General features: G+C 43.7%; 1 long non-coding RNA gene across 1 annotated transcript; it reads right to left on the reverse strand.

Moving 5' to 3' along the window:
• Positions 1-2,504: 2,504 nt before the first annotated feature.
• Positions 2,505-21,174, reverse strand: LOC128329548 (uncharacterized). The gene is made up of 2 exons (XR_008309696.1): positions 21,073-21,174; positions 2,505-3,034 (listed from the first exon to the last, which is right to left on the reverse strand). It is a non-coding gene; the product is annotated as an uncharacterized LOC128329548 (long non-coding RNA).
• Positions 21,175-21,200: the final 26 nt, after the last annotated feature.

Consider the following 21,200-nt stretch of genomic DNA (forward strand, 5'->3'; position numbering starts at 1 on the left):
TTTTACCAACACCCCCCAACCTAACAAGTGCCTTTCTCCCCACCCTGAAAAACTGAGGAATTGCTCTTCAAGCTTTCCCTCTGTCTGCAACCCTGAATGCTAGATAAGACAAAATAAGAATGCCATTCTGAGTTAAGGGTCCTATTTAGCTCCAAATCCCACCCACCCACCCACCCGTCCTCTCTCTCCCCTTCTCTCTATCATATTTGTGTCCCATCCTTTCTCAAAGGATCAAAGGCTTAGAAGGGCTTTTCTGTATTTTACCTTCACCACAATAGTGTGAAGTAGGTTAGGCTGAGACATAATGACTGACTGGGCAAGGTCACTGAATAGTCTTCATGACTGAGCAGGGATTTGAACTCCGGGCTTCATGGTCCTCCACTCTGGCATTCTGGCACCACGTTTTCTTATCAGTAAATATAATTATGACTTGTTCCTCACCCTCATTCCATCAACACCATAGTTGGCTGGGCTTGCAAAGTTGTGGAATTACTTGCCTTCCCTTGTGAGCTTCCACTAACCATAGGCAACCTAGGAAGCTGCTTTCTGCCAACCCATACCATTGGTCCATCTAGCTCAGTATTGTCACATTGGAAACAGTTCTGCAGATTTTCAGACAAGGGTTTTTCCTAGCCCTCATTTGTCAAGGACTGGACCTGAGGCCTTTTGCATGTAAAGCAAATGCCCGAACACTGAGCTACAGCTCCTGTCAACCCTGGTTATGTTGTCCGGCACTGCCTTGGGAGGCATGTGTTTTAACCCTGCTCCTAGAAGTTGACATTTCCCCATCTCAGCTCTGAAACCTGTCAACAATAAATATTTTCAGTACAATTCTGAAACGGCATGCCTTCCACGTACTTTCTGCAGGGTTCTATATTGAGATAGAGCTTCCAAACTCTATGTGGTGTAGTATTCTTCCAGGCCGTAGCTATAATTGAGCAGATGGGTTCAAAGAACCCAGGGACCCCAGCTCCAGAGGGGCCCCCAGCTCCCCTAGCTATGGTGCCGTATTCTTCCTTCATTTATATCATTCATCCCTAGGAGGACATCAGCTGCTCTGGTATTCCAAGGTATTTAACTTTTGTAAATTTGGTTTTAGCTGGGTCCTGTTCGTAATTGAATTTTGCAAGTAAAAGTTTAGTAATTTTATTTGTTTATTGGCCCACAAACAGTGCAGTGTTGGGTGTGCAGTTGGATGTCCACCCAACTACCACCTGTGCTGTTGGCGGGGCGGGATCAGAAACAATGTCAGTGCAGTTGTGCAAGAACAATCTTGTGCAACTGTCAAAAATTGCATGAACACAGTTTCATGATGGCACAGCCATTGGAAAGAATGACCATACCGTCATGCAACTGCATTCATGCAGTTTTTCAGCAGTTGAGCAAGAGCACTCTTGTGCAACTGTGTCAGTGTTGTTTCTGACCCATGCAACAGTGCGGGCAGTAGCATTACCACCCCACCTAACACTGCACGGCACGTGGGCCATTATCTCTGTGTGCTGCCCCAAGTAGTATTGTATCAGAGGGGAGGGATATAAATATTTTAAATATATAATTAATAAATAAGCATTGCCCCTGGGCGACAAGATCCAGTTTCACTGAATGTTGTTCAGACATGAAAGTGTCCTACGAAGAACTGATCCTACATACTGCCAGAGAGTTGGCTATTGCAGAGTTTGGGTTTGGAGATATCTGTGGATATGCACTTTTCACCCTCAGCGATGCTAGTAGGGAAATTTGAGAGAAAACCCTATGAGGAGAGACTATGCCTTTGCGGAGCTGCTCCCGAAACATTGACGCACTCACTGCTACATTGTCCACTTTATACTGATGAAAGAGATTTATTTTTATCTCAGTATCTGAAAGATCTCCAAAGCCACTCAGTGGAGACAATTCTTATATGCTTATTAGAAGACAGGGACCCAACAATATCCCTGGCGGTTGCTAAATTTTGTTATACATTGACCAAACTAAGAGAAGCTAGAGCACAGCAATCGGTTACTGTCAAAGATTCCTGATTTTATATATTTGATGACATTTTAGACTTTGTTTCCATTATTGTTTTCTCTTTTTATTGTGTATATTCTGTGTATATTGATATTTGATCTAAGATCGTAAATAAACAACAACAACAACACACAAAAAATCTGAAATATGTAACTTTAGAGCTGGTCCTATAGATAGATAGATAGATAGATAGATAGACAGATAGATAGATACGATTTTAAGATCAGCATTACAGTTAAAAAAAATTGTCAGTTTGGTTAACATATAACACCTGGTTTTTCTGTCAGCCCTCAGGAAGAAGTTCCATATTACACTGCCCATGGTTTTCTTATTGCATTTGGATTTGTGTGTGGCATAGCAAGATTTCATTGACATTTTTGTGTGTGTGTGCTGTTTTCCTGTTTGGTTATAATACCGAGTTGCCTCTACTACATGATATTGAATGTTGGGGAAGATAGCCCCATATTTTCACATAGTTGCTGGCAAATGTTAGAAGATGGAGTCATAATAGCAGTTTAAAAGAAATGAACATTTGTGGAGTCAAACTGATCGCTATATAAGAATGAGCAAGTCATAAATAAAACGAGAATGCTGCTCTCACATCTGCGTTTTTCTTGGCGTGGTTGTTTACCACTGAATAAATCAACCTCTTTTTTTATTTTATTGGGCCAACTACTATTGTCTAAAATTGATGTTTTCAATTACACAGCACAAATCCCCCAGTCCAGAGACTCTTGGCATGGAGACAAGTTCCAGTGTTTGCATATGTGAAAATGCACAGAACATCCCAGATTATTGCCATTTCATAGTCAGCTCTGTATATACATCTCCTGCTGGATGCATAGAACTGTCCTTATTTCAGTGAACCGGGAAGCCTTTGTTCGAGCATAAGTGCTCTGCAGAGCTTTGGACTGAGCTCTTAGGTTGTCATCTTGTCTTCATGTATGTGTAAGATTTGAATATAAGAAATAACTCCTGCTTCTGGATTCACAGCCTCGATCTGAAGTAAATTAGTCATTTCTCTCTCCTGTTGAAATAAATTGGGCAAGTTAGTCACAGCTAACTTATGCTAAGTTGATTACAAAAGGCTTGACTCTCTTTGGACTGGGACAACAATCACTAACAGAAATTAAAGCATTACTCTTGCATGTAAAAATAAACTTAATAAACTTAAAATGTGGAACATTCACTCAGTTTTCTCAGTAATGACCTTGATCGTGTGCATAAAAGGAAGGACAAAAAAGCTATGTTGATTTGGGGTGCTCTTAACACACATTATTTTCTCTGTAACATCCTAGAGCCAAGGTTCCTTCAATTAATATTACAGACTTCTCCTTCTGTTACTTTTATCTGCAGGTACAGAAGGGAGGATCAATTTGTTCTTGTCAACCACCCAGAACATGGTGAATAGCTCTTGATAAGTTGGCTGATTCTCCAACTTATGAACTTAGGGTGGAATTTCTGAAATATTTGTTGGAGTGATCACTTTTGATAAACAACTTAAGCACACAAACTTGCCACCCAAATATCGCCTGTCAGCAGTTATTTATTACAATGATAAAAAATGATCTATGTTTTTCATACGACTCCATAAATTGATGTAATCTCATAATATACAACTGGCATGATTATGATTATGTGTAAGCTCTTCTTTATAGACAGTTGGCATGTCATGGAAGAAAGCATAAGAACTGGCAGCAGAGTAGATCTTTGCTTTGATTTTATTAGGCAGCATAAAATAGAACAGATTCTCTTCCAATTTATTTACACTTACAAAGATGTCCTGGGCAGTGTTTACGATCTATGTAAAGGGGCTCCAAGCCCTTATTGGTTCTGCAGCGTTTGGTTCTAAGTTGCATAAAGTGAAATGGGGAGTTTTCAACACTATAAAGAACTAGTTTATTATTTATTTATTTGATTGATTGATTTCTATACAACCCTTCCAAACATGGCTCAGGGTGGTTACACACAGAGAAATAATAAATAAATAAGATAAGATGGATCCCTGTCCCCAAAGGGCTCACAACCTAAAAAGAAACATAAGATAGACACCAGCAACAGTCACTGGAGGTACTGTGCTGGGGGTGGATAGGGCCAGTTACTCTCCCCCTGCTAAATAAAGAGAATCACCACATTAAAAGGTGCCTCTTTGCCAAGTTAGCAGAGGTAACTGTTGCCAAGTTAGTTACAAGAAATACTTGTATCACATTTTAATCAGCCTTTAAAACACCTGTTTTAAAGCAATGGATCAAAATTTGTCCCACATATAACTGTCTTTTTCTTATGTAGAGAAGTGGTGTTTTCTACTTGCTTGTCTGGCTACATAAGTGTTTCAAAAATGACTTTCATGTGTAATACTCCATTATTTGGGAGCATTTCCAGACATCAGAAAAGGAAACTTTTCTGATTAATTCATGACCAGTAATATGGTGAGCAAGTGCTAAGCAAAAAGACAGGACTTGCTCGCCATACTACTGGTCGTGAATTAAATCCAACTAAATCCAAAGTTGAAGAAGATTGGAGTGCTCTAGGTGTGCAGAGATCATCTTAGCCAAGGTGAAAAGTCTAGGTTACTGCAGCACTTCACCCAGTTGGTCTGCATCTTTTCTCTTCCTCCCCACATTTGGTCAGTAAAGTCCTCAGCTTGTGGTGGTAGTAAGATACCAGCAAGGGCATAGTGTCAATTGCACGAACAGGTTAAAATAACCCGGAGGGCATGCCCCAGGGGCCCCACCTGGCACCCCAGCCACACCCCTGCATCTGACATCATGTGCGTGCGGGTTGGGTGGGTGTCCACATCACAAACATGGCCACGCGCCCCATTTGCGAGTAAAGTACGGCCAGCTCTGCATCTGCAGTGCTGCGGGGAGCACCTTTCCCTGCTTGTAAAGGCAGAGAGGCACGTTCCCGGCTAGGCCAGGAACCCATCTCTGGCTGAAGCTGCTCAAAAATGGAGCCACATGACATCAGATGCAGAGGTGTGGCTAGGGGCTGTGGGCCACTAGTGGCGGCTGAACACAAGCCGCTGGTGGCAGCACTACACCTCTGGGCAGCAGCTATAGATATTGTGTGTAGGCTTCCTAGAGGGCCTACAAAGTAGCACCAGCAGGGGTGGCCCAAAGTACTGCTATGCCTAAGGCAAGGCACCAAATGCTGCCTTGCCCCACAACTCTGGTGGAGGCCAGCTCCCTTTCAAAACTGACTCTTGCAAGTTTTGAAAGTGGTGCAGAGGCTGGGAAGAAGGAAAGTTTGCCAGCAGTTAGGAGCTTGATCCTATAAATCAAGACAGGACCTATCTGAGCCTGCCAATACTGCTGGTACCAAGAAAGTCATTAGCCGCCCTCTGAGGTTCCCCAAACGCAAGCTGGGAGAAATATTAGCTGGGGAAACTCAACTTACAACTGCCTCCCCTTCCTCAGTGATGTTCACCTCACACTTTGAGAATTATTTGTACAGCTTTTATCTGAGCCCAGATGTTAAATTCAGATGTCTGTACACACATATGGGGTTTTGTGTGAAGGACTATACCTGCATTCATTTTAAAAGTGCCCCACCTGGCACACCAGCCACACCCTTGCATCTGACATCACGTGTGCGCAGGGTGGGTGGGTGTCCGCATCAATTTGTGAGTAAAGTATGGCCAGCTCTGTATCTGCAGTGCTGTGGGGAGCACCTTTCCCTGCTTGTAAAGGCAGAGATACACGTTCCTGGCTAGACCGCCCTTGGAAGGGCGGTATAGAAATCACATAAACAAACAAACAAACAAACAAATAAGCAAACAAATAAATAAATAACCTCAGTGTTTTGTAAGTATATTGCTAAGGTTCAGCCACCATTCAGTGTTACGGGACACTACACAAAAAAAGCAGCCATCTGGCACTCTGGGTGCACAAATCTATGCTTCTTTTCAACTTTCAGCTTCTCCTTCATGTACTCACAATACTGTTCTGCTTCTTTTACATCACGTTCCCCTCTCAGACAGCTATGCACCATCTGCGCCTCCCATGTAATATTCTTAAATAGCCATCAGGCAGGTTCTATGGTTTTTCTAACTATGTTATTGTTCTCTCTAGCCTGCTGTTAACTGTTTCCCCCACAATTTTCTGTTCAATTCCAAGTTCAGTTTGACTCTAAAGACATTTACCCTAAAGAAATACTAGTGTGATGTCAAAACTGGAATTGTGCACTGATCCTTTGATCTCTATAGTTTCTGCAATGTATTCCATCCTGAAGTTACTCATTAGAGCATAGAAGAATAGAGAGTTCTAAATTCACAAATCTAAATCAGAATATTGGGCTGCTTCAGATGCGATGTCTGCCAGCACATGCGATAAGGATGGGGTCACACTGAGAGCACGGCTGCCCTGATGTCACGGGAGGACATCCCGAGTCTTATGTTCTTGAGCATCCCTTTATCCCAAACAGGGGTCCCTATACATGCATCCCCAATACTTGTTTAAAGTGAGTAGAGGGATGATTCAGATGAATATCCCTCTCACACAATTAAGGGATGCCCAAGATATCTTCTGTGACACAGCAGGCACACTCTTGGTACGACCCCATCTTTATCACATGTGCTAGTGGAAATCTCATCCAAACCAGCCCAATGTTCTCCCTTCGGGGAGAGGGGAACTTGGCAATAAGCTGAGCCATATGGAGAGGAGAGCTGGTCTTGTGGTAGCAAGCATGACTTGTCCCCTTAGCTAAGCAGGGTCTACCCTGGTTGCATATGAATGGGAGACTTGATGTGTAAGATATTCCCTTTAGGGGATGGAGCCACTCTGGGAAGAGCAGAAGGTTCCAAGTTCCCTCTCTGGCATCTCCAAGATAGGGCTGGGAGAGATTGCTGCCTGCAACCTTGGAGAAGCCACTGCCAGTCTGTGTAGACAATACTGGGCTAGATGGACCTACGGTCTGACTCAGTATATGGCAGCTTCCTATGTTCCTGGGTTGCTGTCTAGTATGCAATGAGCTGATGCTTTGTCTCTATAGAACTGTCACTACCTGATATTGTCATGAGAAACAAACTAGGACATGTGGCAGGAACTCAGAAAGGACCTCAGTAAATATTACAGAAGGAACTTGGAGATCAGAAAGGCTTTCCTGTGGCTCTCCACACCAGAGCTCATTATAATTTAATGATATTATGTTATCTCCCAGTAAATTGTGCCTCAGTGGTTCTAGAGGTAAGTATGTGGGACAATGTGGCACTTCCATAATGGGTTTGGAGCCAGAGAAAATAATTCTGTCTATGGACTGCATGTCACACATCTGAGCCTTTACTGCAATCCTAATTATGCCTGCTATCCTCGGAAAGCTGTACTTTCAATTTAGATTGGTTTAACGCTGTAATTAAATTTACTCTCATTTAATTCAGACTCGTGTAATTCCCCTTGATTTTGTTTACCCTGGCTTCATGAAAATGAAACAAATCAGCTGAGTGAAAACAGTTAGTACATCCTACTGCAAGTGATACGTTATGTAGCCAATAGAGGCTACATTAAATGAGATGGTAGAACTTCTAACATATGAAGTCAAAATCTTATATCAAGATGTATTATTATTATTTAGAATACGAATATGAATATGATGAATAGCTACATACTGCTTTTCAACAAAAATTCCCAAAGCCGTTTACATAGATATAAATAAATAAAATAAACTAGCTGATCTGGCGCAGACCATCTGTGCCCCTAGTTTTCCCTAGGGGTCATTTCCCACCCCCTCCCTTCAGCCCCAGTCTGTTATCCACCCTCCCCCACCCCTTCAGCCCCAGTCCATGCTGTACTTGGCTTCCCTCCCTACCCGCAGGCGGCGGTTTGCCTCGTCCGCCAGCATGACCAGCGTTTTCCTTTCCTGGTGGCCAGGCTGGGCTGCAGGAGCTTTCCCTTCCCACCCTCCAGCAGTGCTTTCCCTCCCCGCCAGCTGGCCGCTGCTGCCATTTTCTCCCCGTCGCTGTTCCCCAGGCAGCTGCTCGCAAACTCTCACGAGAGCTGCCATGCATGGGATTAGTGACATGTACATTTAGGAGAATTATATAGATAGATAGCTCCCTGTCTCCAAAGGGCTCACAATTTAACAAAGAAACATAAGATAGACACCAGCAACAGCCACTGAAGGGATGCTGTGCTGGGGATGGATAAGGTCAGTTGCTCTCCCCTTGCTAAATAAAGAGAATCACCATTTTTAAAAGACGCCTCTTTGCTTAGTTAGCAGGGGACAGCTCAGTTAGCAAGGCAGAATGGACAGGATCCAGGTTAAGTTAGTTATAATTAAGTCACATTGAATTAATGGGACTTAAGTTAGTTATGACTAACTTGTCTCATTCATTTCAGTGGTACTTAATCATGACTAACTTAGTCTGGATCCTGTTTGACATTAATATATCACCTGTTAATGAAACGAAATGAAACAAAAGTTCTCAAAGCAGATTACAGAGCAAAAGGAATAATAAAATTGTTCCCTGGCCTGCATGTCCTTCAGGGGCATATTTCTGGAAGCCAGAAAATGCATTTGGAAGGAGGGGAGAGCAATGAAAATGCTCTGTGCATGCTCGGCTGCAGGACAAGCCTTTGGCCGAGCTCTATAGCAGCCTCTCTGAGAGAGTGTAGTTCTTGCTCCACTTCCCTAATGCAGTGGAACATGTGGGTGGGTGGTGATGATGATGATGATGATGATATGAAATAGTTTCTATCCCACCCTTCAGCCTTAAATAGATATCCATGGCAGCTAGCACACAAGAAAACTTAACATCGCAAATTGACAGAACACAATGGCTGACATGTAGAGCAGCATTCTGAGAACACAACAAGAGGCTGCATACTTGCAGGCAGTCTTCCTATGCAACTGAGCAGCCCTCAGGGACATATTCCTGGAAGGCAAAGAGTACTTCTGAAGGCAGGAGAGATCTGCAAATATTGCTTGTTGCTCCTCTCCACCTTCCCACACAAGCACACTCTGCTGTGAACACTCTGGCTAAGAGCAGCCTCTCCTGCACATCCTAGGAATTCTGCTATGGATGTGAGCCAATTAAAAAAAAATACAATGCAGGTTAAAAAACACTCTCAGGGCTGAAGAGAAGAGGAGGAAGGCAACTCAGACAGATCATAGGTTTAGCGAAAGAGGAAGATCTTAACCTTATGACAGAAGATCATAGGGGAGGTGGGCACAGAGATTGCTTGGGTAGGGAATTCCAAAGCCTGGTCACTACTACAAAGAAGATCCTCTCTCACATGCCCACCAATTGTACTTTGGATAGTGGCAGAATATGATATCAGTGGATGGGCAGGACTCCTGTATATTGGAGGAGACAGTCCTTTAGATATCCTACTCCCAAGCTAGGTAGGGCTTTAAAGGTGATAATCAGTAATTGCCTTTAGAAATGGACTGGCATAATGGAGTAATATGTTGTAATTTCAGTCCCACAGCTGATCTGAAAACCAGAATGAAATAGATCTCAACAATTAGCTTCATCTGGAACCACCAGGAGTTTGGTTGTCACCACACACTTGAGAATCTTGCCCAAAAAACTAATATTGGACATTGGTCAGAAATATTCCAGCACAAATATATGATACCATCACATTCACTTACTTCAGTGCCAGGAAGTGGCAGCTGTATTTGTGAGCATATTGGGTCAGATGTTACTGCCTCTGCACCTGTTTGACTCTCCAGAGAGGCTCCTTTTAAGCCAATATCTGAATTGCTTTCCAAAATAATTAATTTGCACTACTACAGAAAAACAATATCTGCTCTAGTAAGATCTCTTAATAACTCTCTTTGGCAGCATCAGTAGTAAATTAAACACCCTCTTGATTGCAATTGTCTGCATTAGGACTAGAAAATGTGTTGGGAATTCTATACCATGAACTGACTCTTTTGATATACTGTACGTTACTTTGCAAGAGGATTCGATATGGACCAATGGTACTGCAACGATAGATGCTGTGTGTGTGTGTGTGTGTGTGTGTGTGTGTGTGTGTGTGTGTGTGTGATCAATGAAGCCTATCCATTTCCACCAGAGCTTGAAGGGAGGGGGAGCAGGTAATATGATCAGCACTGAAGTTATTAACTGGCTTCATTTCAAAATACTCAGTGAGATTGCATTATCATCCCTCTTGTGCTGTGCCAAAGGCATGCCTAGTGTCCTTGAGAGTGAAATTGTCCCCACGTAGCTGTGAAGCATTACTTTCTTAATACACTGTGACACAAGAGAAATAATCATCTGAAACAACTGCCAATGTTGGTTCACTGCAAATCATAACAGGATTATCCATTAAAAGAGACTCTGTTGGTATAGCGTGTTTTTCATTAAACATTCTGTTTAAGCATTTAAATCGCAGCTCAGTACTGGTGTTTTGTGTTCAAGGCACTATCGATACACACAGATGTGGATAACTAACAGGGCCTTGGTGCCCTTGTCCAACAGAGACATCCACAGGGCTTCATTTTTATGCTTAACACCTGACATCATCATCATCATCATCATTTACTTTTATATACCGCCCCCTCCAAATGGCTCTGAATTGTGCATAGCAACAAAAACAAAACCCGCAAAGCAGTCATTTTATAAACAATCAATACAAACGAATCTTTAAAACAGTTAAAAACCAATAACAATTAGAACATTTTAAACAATTTGAAAACCCTGGAAGGCCAAGCCAAACAGATAGGTTTTAAGGGCTCTCTTGAAGGCCAGCAATGAACTCAAACTATGGATTTCTGCTGGGCGTGCAGTCCACAGCCCAGGAGCAGCTACAGAGAAGGCCCGCCTCTGAGTCACCACCAGACATACTGATGGTAATAGGAGACGGATCTCCTCAGATGACCTTAACATTCATTGGGGATTATGCAGAAAAAGGCACTCTCTAAGGTAACCTGGACCTAAGCTATTCAGGGCTTTAAAGGTAATAACCAGCACATTGCATTTTGCCTGGAAACATATTGGCAGCCAGTACAACTGTTTTAAAACAGGCCTAATATAGTGTCTCTTGGAGATAATCTATCTATGTGGTCGCTAAGAGTCGACACCAACTTGATGGCACTTAATCAACCAATCAATCAATATAGTCCCTCTGGGTTACCCCAGAGACCAATCCGGCTGCCACATTTTGAACTAACTGAAGTTTCTGAACTATGTACAAAGGCAGCCTCACATAGAGCATATTGCAGTAGTCAAGCTTGGAGGTTACCAGCTGATGCACCACTGTTTTGATGTCATTCTCTTCAAGGAATGGACGCAGCTGTCGGATCAGCCGAAGCTGATAAAAAGCACTCCTAGCCATAGCCTCCACCTGAAGTACCAGGGTGAGGCCTGGATCCAAGAGTACTCCCAAGCTGCGTACCAGTTCCTTCTGGGGGAATGTAACCACATCCAGCACGGGAAGATCTAACTCATCCCTCAAATTCCAATCTCCTACAATGAGCACCTCTATCTTGCTTGGATTCAGCTTCAATTTGTTATCTCTCATCCAGCCCATTACTGCCTGTAGACAGGCATTTAGGGAATGAATGCCATTTCATCATGATGATGATGATGATGATGATGATGATGATGATGATGATGATGATAAGGAGAAGTAAATTTGGGTGTCATCAGCATACCAATAATACCCTGCACCAAATCTGCTGCTGAACTCTCCCAGTGGTTTCATGTAGATAGTAAAAAGCATTGGTGAGAGAATGGAGCCCTGAGGGATACCATATAACAGCTCCTGTTTTGAGGAGCAACTTTCACCAAACTCTACCATCTGGAATCTACCTGAGAGATAGGAGCAGAACCACTGCAAAGCAGTGCCCCCCTATCCCCAGCTCCTCCAGGCAATCCAGAAGGGTACTATACTCAATGGTACTGAACGCTGTTGAGAGATCCAGAAGAACCAGCAGAGTCACACTCCCTCTGTCGATTCTCTGGTAAAGGTCATCCATCAGGCCAACCAAGGCTGTCTCAATCACATAGCCAGCTCTAAAGCCAGTTTGAAAAGGGTCTATATAATCAGTTTCCTCCCCAAAATGCCTGGAGCTGGTCGGTCACTGCTCTCCCAACCACCTTGCCCAACCATGGGAGAATGGAGACTGGCCTATAACTATCCAGTGCTAAGGGATCCAGGGAAGGCATCTTAAGAAGCGGTCTAACCATTGCATTCTTCAAACAAGGAGGCACCCTACCCTCCCTCAGTGATGCATTTGTGATATTAACTAGGCTAGATAGACACAGCCAAGAAAGGCAAGGATCCAGAGAAAAAGTGGTAGGCCGTACCACCCCAAGCAGTCTGTCCATATCCTCAGGAATCACAGATTGAACTGATCCAATCTAATACTGCAAGAGGAATTGCTACACACACCCTCCACAGACTTTGCAGAAATAGTGGAGTTCAAGTCAGCCCAAATACAGGAAATTTTATCCACAAAGAACCATTAAAAGTGTTACAGCAGAACAAAGTCTCCAGAAACTGGTCTAAATAAGGAGGAGCAGAAATTAAACTCACAACTCAGAACTCAGGATAGCTCTGCTGAAAGTGAACCTGCAGGTGCAATGTGTGCAGAGCAAAATTGGGGGTTTTGTTGCATACACCGTTGCCGCATAAACCTTCAAATGGATCCTATTCTGTATCCTGTCAAATTCTAGCCAAGTTCTCCTCCACTTGCATTCCAGTTGCCTACCCTGCTGCTTCAGCCCCCACAACTTCTCTGTATACCAAGGGGCCATTTTTGAAGCTGGCCGGAAGGGACACCTAGGAGCAACTGTGTCTACCACCACTGTATTGAGTTCTCCGTTCCAGGTTCCCACCAAGGCATCGACAGAATCACTGGTAGCACCAACATTAAAACCCTCCAAGGTTTTTTAAAATCCTACAGGATCCAGGAGCCATCTCGGGTGGACCATCTTAATAGGTCCACCATCCCTGCAGGGGTGGATTGTGGCTGTGAAGCCACCTTAACCAGGTAGTGGTTCATCCATGATAATGGGAAAACCACTGGATCCCCTACCCACTTAACACCCTCCTGATCCAAACAAAAGACCAAATCGAGTGTGTGGCTGGCAACATGAGTTGGTTGAGAAACTAATTGGGATAGGCCCATAGTTGTCATGGCCAAAATGAACTCCTGAGCTGCACCAGACAAGTCAGCCTCACAATGGATAGTGAAGTCCCCCAGCACAAAGAGTCTGGGTGACTCCAATACCAACTCAGAGACCAGCTCCATCATTCATTCTCTATTGCTGAAAAGCAAAACTATGCAGGGTAAGCAATGAACTGATGATTGGTATATAGGAACATAGGAAGCTGCCTTATACCATTCAGTCCATTGGTCCATCTAGCTCAGTATTGCCTACACAGACTGGTAGCAGCAGTCCAAGGTTTCAGGCAGGAGTCTTTCCCAGTCCCACCTGTAGATGCCAGGGATTGAATCTGGGATCTTCTGCATGCAAGCAAGTGGTCTTCTACTGAGCTATGGTCCATTCCCCTAAGGGGAATATCTTGCAGTGCTCACATGAAGTCACCTATCCAAATGCAAAGCATGGTGGACCCTGCTTAGCAAAGGGGACAATTCATGCTTGCTACCACAAGACCAGCTCTCCTCCCCAACGACCAAGTTACCAAGAGTAGTTCAATGAGTTCCAAGACCAGACCTTCTGGTCTTTCATTTAAAATCTGTGACAAGGGGCTACCATTCATACAGAATTTATGACAGCATTTGTGATGAATTATGAGTCAAAGAGGTGTCCATAGTTGGTGTAAAATTTACATTAGTATGGCTGGTGTTGCAGGATTAGTGGAGACATTGCATTCTGCAGGAAGTTTTTCACACCCAGTTTTAGTTTGCATCTTCTCTGGAATGGAAGTATGTGTTCACATATTGGCCAAATTTACCCCCAAATCCCTGCAAGCTATCAGGGAGCACTTCACACACAATTCGGATTTTTCATTGTGCATTAGATTGTAGCCCGATTTATATTTGGAGTCAAAAAAATCCACTTTTTGTGTCAAGTTTTTTTTTGAAACTTTGAACTCATAGTAAAGCCTCGCAGAAAACCCACAGTAAAGCCTGTTGTCTGTGAAAACTCCATATGATAGGATGTGTGTGTGTTAATATGCTCTAGGCCAGCGTGGTGTAGTGGTTAGAGTGCTGGACTAGGACCGGGGAGACCCGAGTTCAAATCCCCATTCAGCCATGAGACTTGCTGGGTGACTCTGGGCCAGTCACTTCTCTCTCAGCCTAACCTACTTCACAGGGTTGTTGTGAAAGAGAAACTCAAGTATGTAGTACACCGCTCTGGGCTCCTTGGAGGAAGAGCGGGATATAAATGTAAAAATAATAATAATAATAATAATAATAAATAATAGGCACACTGGCCTACATCCAGACTAAGAACTGGGGAACATACACAGAAGGAAAGGAAAATTTGTGGTGATTCTCCCTTCCCTCTGCAGCCACTGATGCTTCCCCAAAAAAATATGTTCCTGAGGGTTGTGAATTCCTCAAAGACATATTTTTGGAAGGCAACTGTGACAAGTGACTGCGGAGAGAAGGGAAGAAAATAGAGTCGGCCTTTCGTGCACAAGCAAAAGCAGGGCCAACCTTAGAATAAAATAGAATGTCCAGGGCTTATAATGGCAGAATGGTAAAACAACTCATCTTAACTGTACTGGCATTATTGTGCCAGTGTAATACTCTCTGAGCAAGGGGTGCCTTTGGTGCCCCACCCTGGCTAATTAATCAGGGTTAATTAGTTGAGTTGTGTTGCTAGTGTAAAACCAAGTAGTCCAACAAGCCCAACTATTCCCAGGGTTTCCCAGCAATGGCCATTAACTTCTCAGTAATTTGCTGCCTGACTGTGCTCTCCTGTTCCAGTTCCAGGATCACAGTGAAGACTCACAGGCCTTCTGCAGCTTCTTTTTCAGTTTTCTTCCCTTTCTCTCTCTAGCTCATTGCAGACACTACACACAACAAACAGTGAGCTACCAAGTTCAGCTTAGTGCCCTCTTCAGGAAGATGCCCTGGGTGACTGCCCGGTTCGCCCACCCCTATGGCCAGCCCTGCATGGAAGCATTCCCTGTGTGGAACTCTTCATTTGGATGTAGGGCACCATTGGCTCAAAATCAGGGAGAAATATTTGGAAGAGCAGATGAAGTTGCCTTATATGGAGTCAGACCATTGGTCCATCTAGCTCTGTATTGGCTACACTGACTGGCAACAGGTCTCCAAGGTTTCAGGCAGGAGTCTCTCCCAGCCCTATCTGGAGATGCCAAGGAGTGAACCTGGGACCTTCTGCATGCAAACATGCATATGCAAGCATGCAGATGCTCTTCCACTGAGCTATGGCTCCATCCCCTAAGGGGAATATCTTACTGCACTCACATATAGTCACCCATCCAAATGCAAACAAGGGAGGACCCTGCTTAGCAAAGGGGACAATTTATGCTTTCTACCACAAAACCAGTTCCTCTCCCCTGTGTCAGGGGTCTTTCAGAGATGGGAAATGGCTATCTGTTAACAATCACTTCAGTTCATATTTCCTAAGGTAGGGATGTGCACAGAACTGGCTAGGCCGGTTCCAGTCGAACTGCTGGACCAGTTTGAACTGGTTCATGGAGTGGTTTGGGGGTCTACTCATAAAGGGGGATCTGGTGAGGATTCCCCTTTATGAGGAAAGGGGCAAGGGGCATTCCTAGAGCTAGAGGATGTGGGAGGTGAGTCAGTCAGGGCTACTTACTTTAATCCACGGCGGCAGTAGTGGCAGTTCCTCCTCCCCATGCCTCCTCCAGAGTAGCCCTGGTCAGCTGTGGCCCAATTCAGGCCTTCTCAGGCCTTCAGTCCCATGAAACTAAAGGTTGGGAAATTTATAACCCACAAAAGGAAGTACTTTTTCACACAGCGCATAATTAACCTATGGAATTTTCTGCCACAGGATATGGTGATGGCCATTAGCTTGAATGGCTTTAAAAGGGGCTTAGACAAATTCGTGGAGGACAGGTCTATCAATGGCTACTAGTCTGAGGGCTATAGGCCACCTCCAGCCTCAGAGGCAAGATGCCTCTAAATACCAGTGGCAGGGGAGCAACAGCAGGAGAGGGCGTGTCCTCACTTCTTGCCAGTGGGCTCCCCAGAGTCATCTGGTTGGCCACTGTGTGAAACAGGATTCTGGATAGACTTTGGGCTTGATCCAGCAAGACTCTTCTAAGAAGAGCACAGTTTCTCCAGCACAGTTCAGGCCTCCATGCATGTGCGGGGGCCCGAACCAGGCGCAGCTGGCCTGTGCTACTCTGGAGGAGGCCGGCAGGGTGGGGGGAACCACCACCGCTGCCAACGCTGATGCCACCGCCCTCAACTTGACTGCCACAGATTAAAGTAAGTAGACCTGACTCCCCTCCCATACCCTTTAGCTCTTGGAAGCCCCCCTGCCCCTTTACTCATAAAGGGGAAATCCTCACTGGATTCACCTTTATGAATAGACACCCAAACAGAGCACACAAGAACTTGCTTTTTAAAAAAAGTTTGTGGTGGGGCCATTAGAGAACATTGGCACATGCCTAGGCTATTAACTGATCGTGTGAATCAGGCTTCAAAATTCTGCAATGAATAATATGTTCACAAAAATATGCACACCTGTACTGCAAAAGAGCCTCACTGCTTTGAGGGATGAAACACATTGTTAAATCACCAGCCTATTTATTTTTGGTATAGTTCCTCCCAGTGGAATGTAGTACCTAAGTTTCTCAGATGGTGTTGGGGGCCCCCTGAAGGGTGGCAAATGATGGATTCTAGGAATGATCCACTGCTGGAAGACAAGCAGCAGCTGAGGGTCCACACTTTCTCAGAGACCATGAAAAGGAATACTGCAAGCAACAGCTGGAGAAACATTCAGTTTCTGGCCTATGGACATTTTTTGTTTTTGACTTGGAGAGGCATGTTTGCCTTCGGATTCTGAAAAGGGGTTATCTGAGATTTAGTTATTTGATTTTCATCATTCTCCTATAGACATAAGAGTTCTTTCTTCTGCATAGAGGGCTCTTGATTTAATGTTTCATTGCCACAGTATTTATTTGCATGTCCGGTTCACCCCTTCCCTAGGGCTCAGAGCAGGGAGCAATTAAAAACAGGCATAAGGAGTATATGTTAGGCTTCAAAGCTGTGTGGAACATTTGTTCCACTTTTGTGCTTGCTGTATAGTACTCAGTGCTAAGTGAGGAAAGCCACTAAGCTGCCATGAATCTGCTAAGGGCAGAAAGTGCTGTATTTACCTGAATCCAATACTAGGTGTGCCCCCCCCCCCAGTTCTTTGATGGTAGAAATTGGGGTGGCAAATGAGGGGGAGATCTTAAAATCAAAGTTTTCTTCCTTTCAAGTAATTCAGATATAGCCTGTATTTAACATGTATTTTTAAGGGGATCATCTTAAATTCAGAGTCATCTTCTGTTCATGTAAATACGGTACATGAGGCTGAAGAGTCAAGAAAGTACTAATCAACTGCACTGCATGCTGTAGTCACCGAACCAAAGGCAGCACTCTCCAAAGGGCACATGTTTAAAATACAATTGCTTACTATGTTCATAACAACTGTTTGTGACTATGCAGAACCTGCCTGATGGTTTCCCTCCCTCTGCCATCAAGGTCAATTTTATTCCCTTTTGATCTCTGGGCTATCCTTCACCACCTTGATAAATATGGTGCTGGAATTACCTTTCAGTTGATGTGAATTACGCTGCAGACTGTGTGGGAAAAATGCACACAGAGCATTCTGAGTAGAAAAAGGAGTCCGGAGAATTTCTGGCACATTTCTCATTCCTTTGTTCATTTGTTAAGCAGGCCAATAGTCGTGTCATATACCAGGCTATAGTCACACACACTATTTCCTACAATCACATTACAAAACTATAAAATTTTTATTCACATTCTTAACAAGTACACTTTAGTCTTCCTTTTAAAAGGTTTGCAACAGGCAGATGTCCAGAAACCTGCAAATTATCTCACACAAGATGTACCATCCTCCTTAGCCCCAAGCAGCCACACTCACTGGAACTGGAACCACTGTTCACCACATCCCACTTCACGTCATCGCGCCCCCCCCCAACTTCATTATCTGCTTAATCCTTACTCCAAACAGTGTCTCTGTCCACACCTTTTTCATTCTCCAGTCTAAACCTAAACAATTCTCTCTCATGGAATTCCCTCAGCCTCAAGTTTTTCCTTCTTTCTAGATATGAACCCTATTCAGATACATGAGTCTTGTACAGCCTTCTTCAGGCGCTATATAGTGTAGTGATGCTAATGGTTACAGCTCAGAAAGCAGGGAGGAAGTCCCGTCTCACCGCTGGCACTCATTCGCTCCAGCCAGCTGCTCATAGAGTTCCGTTTGTCTGAATAGAGAAGCGCCATTACCATGATGGTCGGTGCTTCCATAAGCGGCAAACTGGATCACCTGAGTTTGCTACTCACGGAAGTGACAGCCATCACGTTTATGGCACTTCCCCCTTCAGACAAACAACTGTAACGGTGAGTGGCCAGCAGGAGGGGGTGAGTGAAGGCAGCAGGGTGGGACTTCCTCCCCTCTTTCCGAGCTGTAACTGTGAGCACTGCTACACTCTATGATGACTGAAGGGGGCTTGTGTTGTATGAATGTACAGATATCTGTGCACTCATAAATCTGTTTGTACAAATGACTGTACCTCTGAAAGTGAACCTGGATACATATCCCTCAGATGCATGGTAAAGATAGGAAGTATAGTGCTGTACCTGGGTTCAGCACAATGTGTGAATAACAGTACCCGGGGCGTATCTAGGGTGGGACAGGCAGGGCACATGCCCCGGGCACCACTTGAAGGGGGGGCGCCATTTTCTAAAATTAATTTTTTTTTAAAAAAAATGGCCACCAAAAACAAAATAGCCACTGCACATGCTCAAATGGCCTCTGTGAGGCCTTAGGCCAGGCCAGGCCTCACAGAGGCCATTTGAGCATGCGTGGCAGCCATTTTGTTTTTAGCGGCCATTTTTAAAAATATATATATTTTTAAAAATGGCCAGGATGCATGCTCAGATGGTCCCTGTGAGGCCCTAGAGGCCAGCGTGGAGAGGAGGAACCTTTGCAGACCCCCCCACAGCCTTTAGGAAGCCCTCCGAAGGGGCTACAAGTAAAAATATATTAAAAATTAATATAATATAAGTCACTGTACACATATTTAGTTTGGAACTATGTACAGAGAATCAGGGCTTGTGAATACTGAGCTGATGCTTATAAGCTAGGATTGTATTCATTTGCTTCTTGTGATAAGTGAATTAAATGTGATGCCTTAATAATATGGCTATTTAATGGAGAGTTTGTCTTTGAATCTGTGTGAAATCCTTAGTATTAAGGCCATTGGGAGTTTCTTGCTCTCTTTCTCTCATTTTAACTGTCTTTCTGAAATACTAGAATATATTCTAAGCAGTGACACAGTTTACTCTTCATATCCTTTAATTATTTTCAGAGTATCTGGGAAAAGCCAAATTCTCCATTTATTTTTAATACTTACGTAATAGTGATGCTACAATGCATAGTAGAGAATTAGACAGGCACTTCTGTTTAGTATTCCAAGAACAACTCCACATAGTATTTGGGTATTTCATGAGCCCCAGCATACTGAAATTCGTAGTTTTCCAGCATTTTTTGGTCTGGCTACGTCCAATGCTAAATAGTTTTTGAAATATTAAAAGATTAACGAGCTTGACTTGTATTTTTCAGCTGATATTATGGTAACCTTATCTGAAAGATGGGTGTCAGATGTTTGGACAGGGGGCGCAATTTCAGTGCTTGCCCTAGGCGCTATTTTCCCTAGATATGCCTCTGACCGTACCTGTGTACAGATCTGTACCCATGTATACTGTACCCTCATTGTACAAGTGTTCAACATGTCTGTATAGGTCTTATGTTGTACGTGTTTTCAGATGTCTGTGCATTTGTGCATGTTTCTGTGTGAACATGGGCCAGTCCAAATGATACTTTCAGTGCATTATTAGATTCATCTACACGTGTACAAATGATCATTTGAACTGAAAAACATACATTCTCTACCCAGGATGTAAATACGAGATATAATGTAAGATTTAAAATGTGGGGTAGCCATTATCATGTGATTAGATGATCGTCTATACTGCTAACGGGTGTTTCCCTTCCAAAACCATTGAGTTCAATTTGTAAAAACAGCAGAGCCCAGGATAGGATCATCCACTCTATCCACATTGATCTGTTCATCTGAATTTGTTTTCCAAGTAGGTATAAAAAACCACAGATATACTAACTGTGCATTTAGCAGTATCATCTGAACTGGCTCCATGTGAATAATTGTACCTGTGTACAGATCTATACCTGTATACACTGTACACAGACTGCATGAGTGTTGAACATAATGTGTGAATAGGGCTATGTTCCTGCATCATTCCTGGAGAGAGCAGATCTGGCTGCAGTTACCCATGCCTTAGTAATGTCGCATTTGGGCTACTGTAATGCATTCTGCATGGAGCTGCCTATGTAAAGTATTTGGAAACTTCAGCTAGTACAAAACATAGCCACAAAGGTTCTTAATGGGACTGCAGTGTGAGAATATATTACTTCTATCCTTAAAGAGCTGTACTGGCTGCCTGTGTGTTTCTGGGCCCAATTCAAGGTGATGGTGATGATTTCTAAAGCCCTTAACAGCTTAGGCCCCACGTATGGGAAGGGCCATCCTTTCCCTCAAATGATTGCCCACCATACAAGACCACATGCTGACACTAAGGGAGGCTTGGTTGTTATGCACACAAGACATGCCTTCTTTGTTATTGCCCCCAGACTGTGGAATTCTTTCGCCATGGTTGTTCACTCCCTCCCTATCTTGTTTGCCTTTTGGTTCTGCGCCTTCATTCTGCTGTGCTTGGTCTGATACTGTGGTCATTTAATATAACCCTCTCTTTACTGGTTATGATATGCTGACTTTTAAGGTGTATACAGTAATGCTGTATTTCATATACTTTAATTTTTGTTAGCCGCCTTGAGATTTTATATGATGAGGTGGAATATAAATAAATATTTTCTTTCTTCTCTCTTACCAATTTCCTCTACTCCACTCAGTTTTCTCGGCATCCCCAGGAAGCTTCGGCTGCTCTTGGGTCAAAGCTGCTGCCCCACCTGCTGCCCCAAAGCACTGTTCTCTTCAGCCCTGTGAGAACAGGAAATT

The sequence above is a fragment of the Hemicordylus capensis genome, chromosome 6, assembly GCF_027244095.1.
Source record: "Hemicordylus capensis ecotype Gifberg chromosome 6, rHemCap1.1.pri, whole genome shotgun sequence".
In the NCBI taxonomy this organism is placed as follows: Eukaryota; Metazoa; Chordata; class Lepidosauria; order Squamata; family Cordylidae; genus Hemicordylus; species Hemicordylus capensis.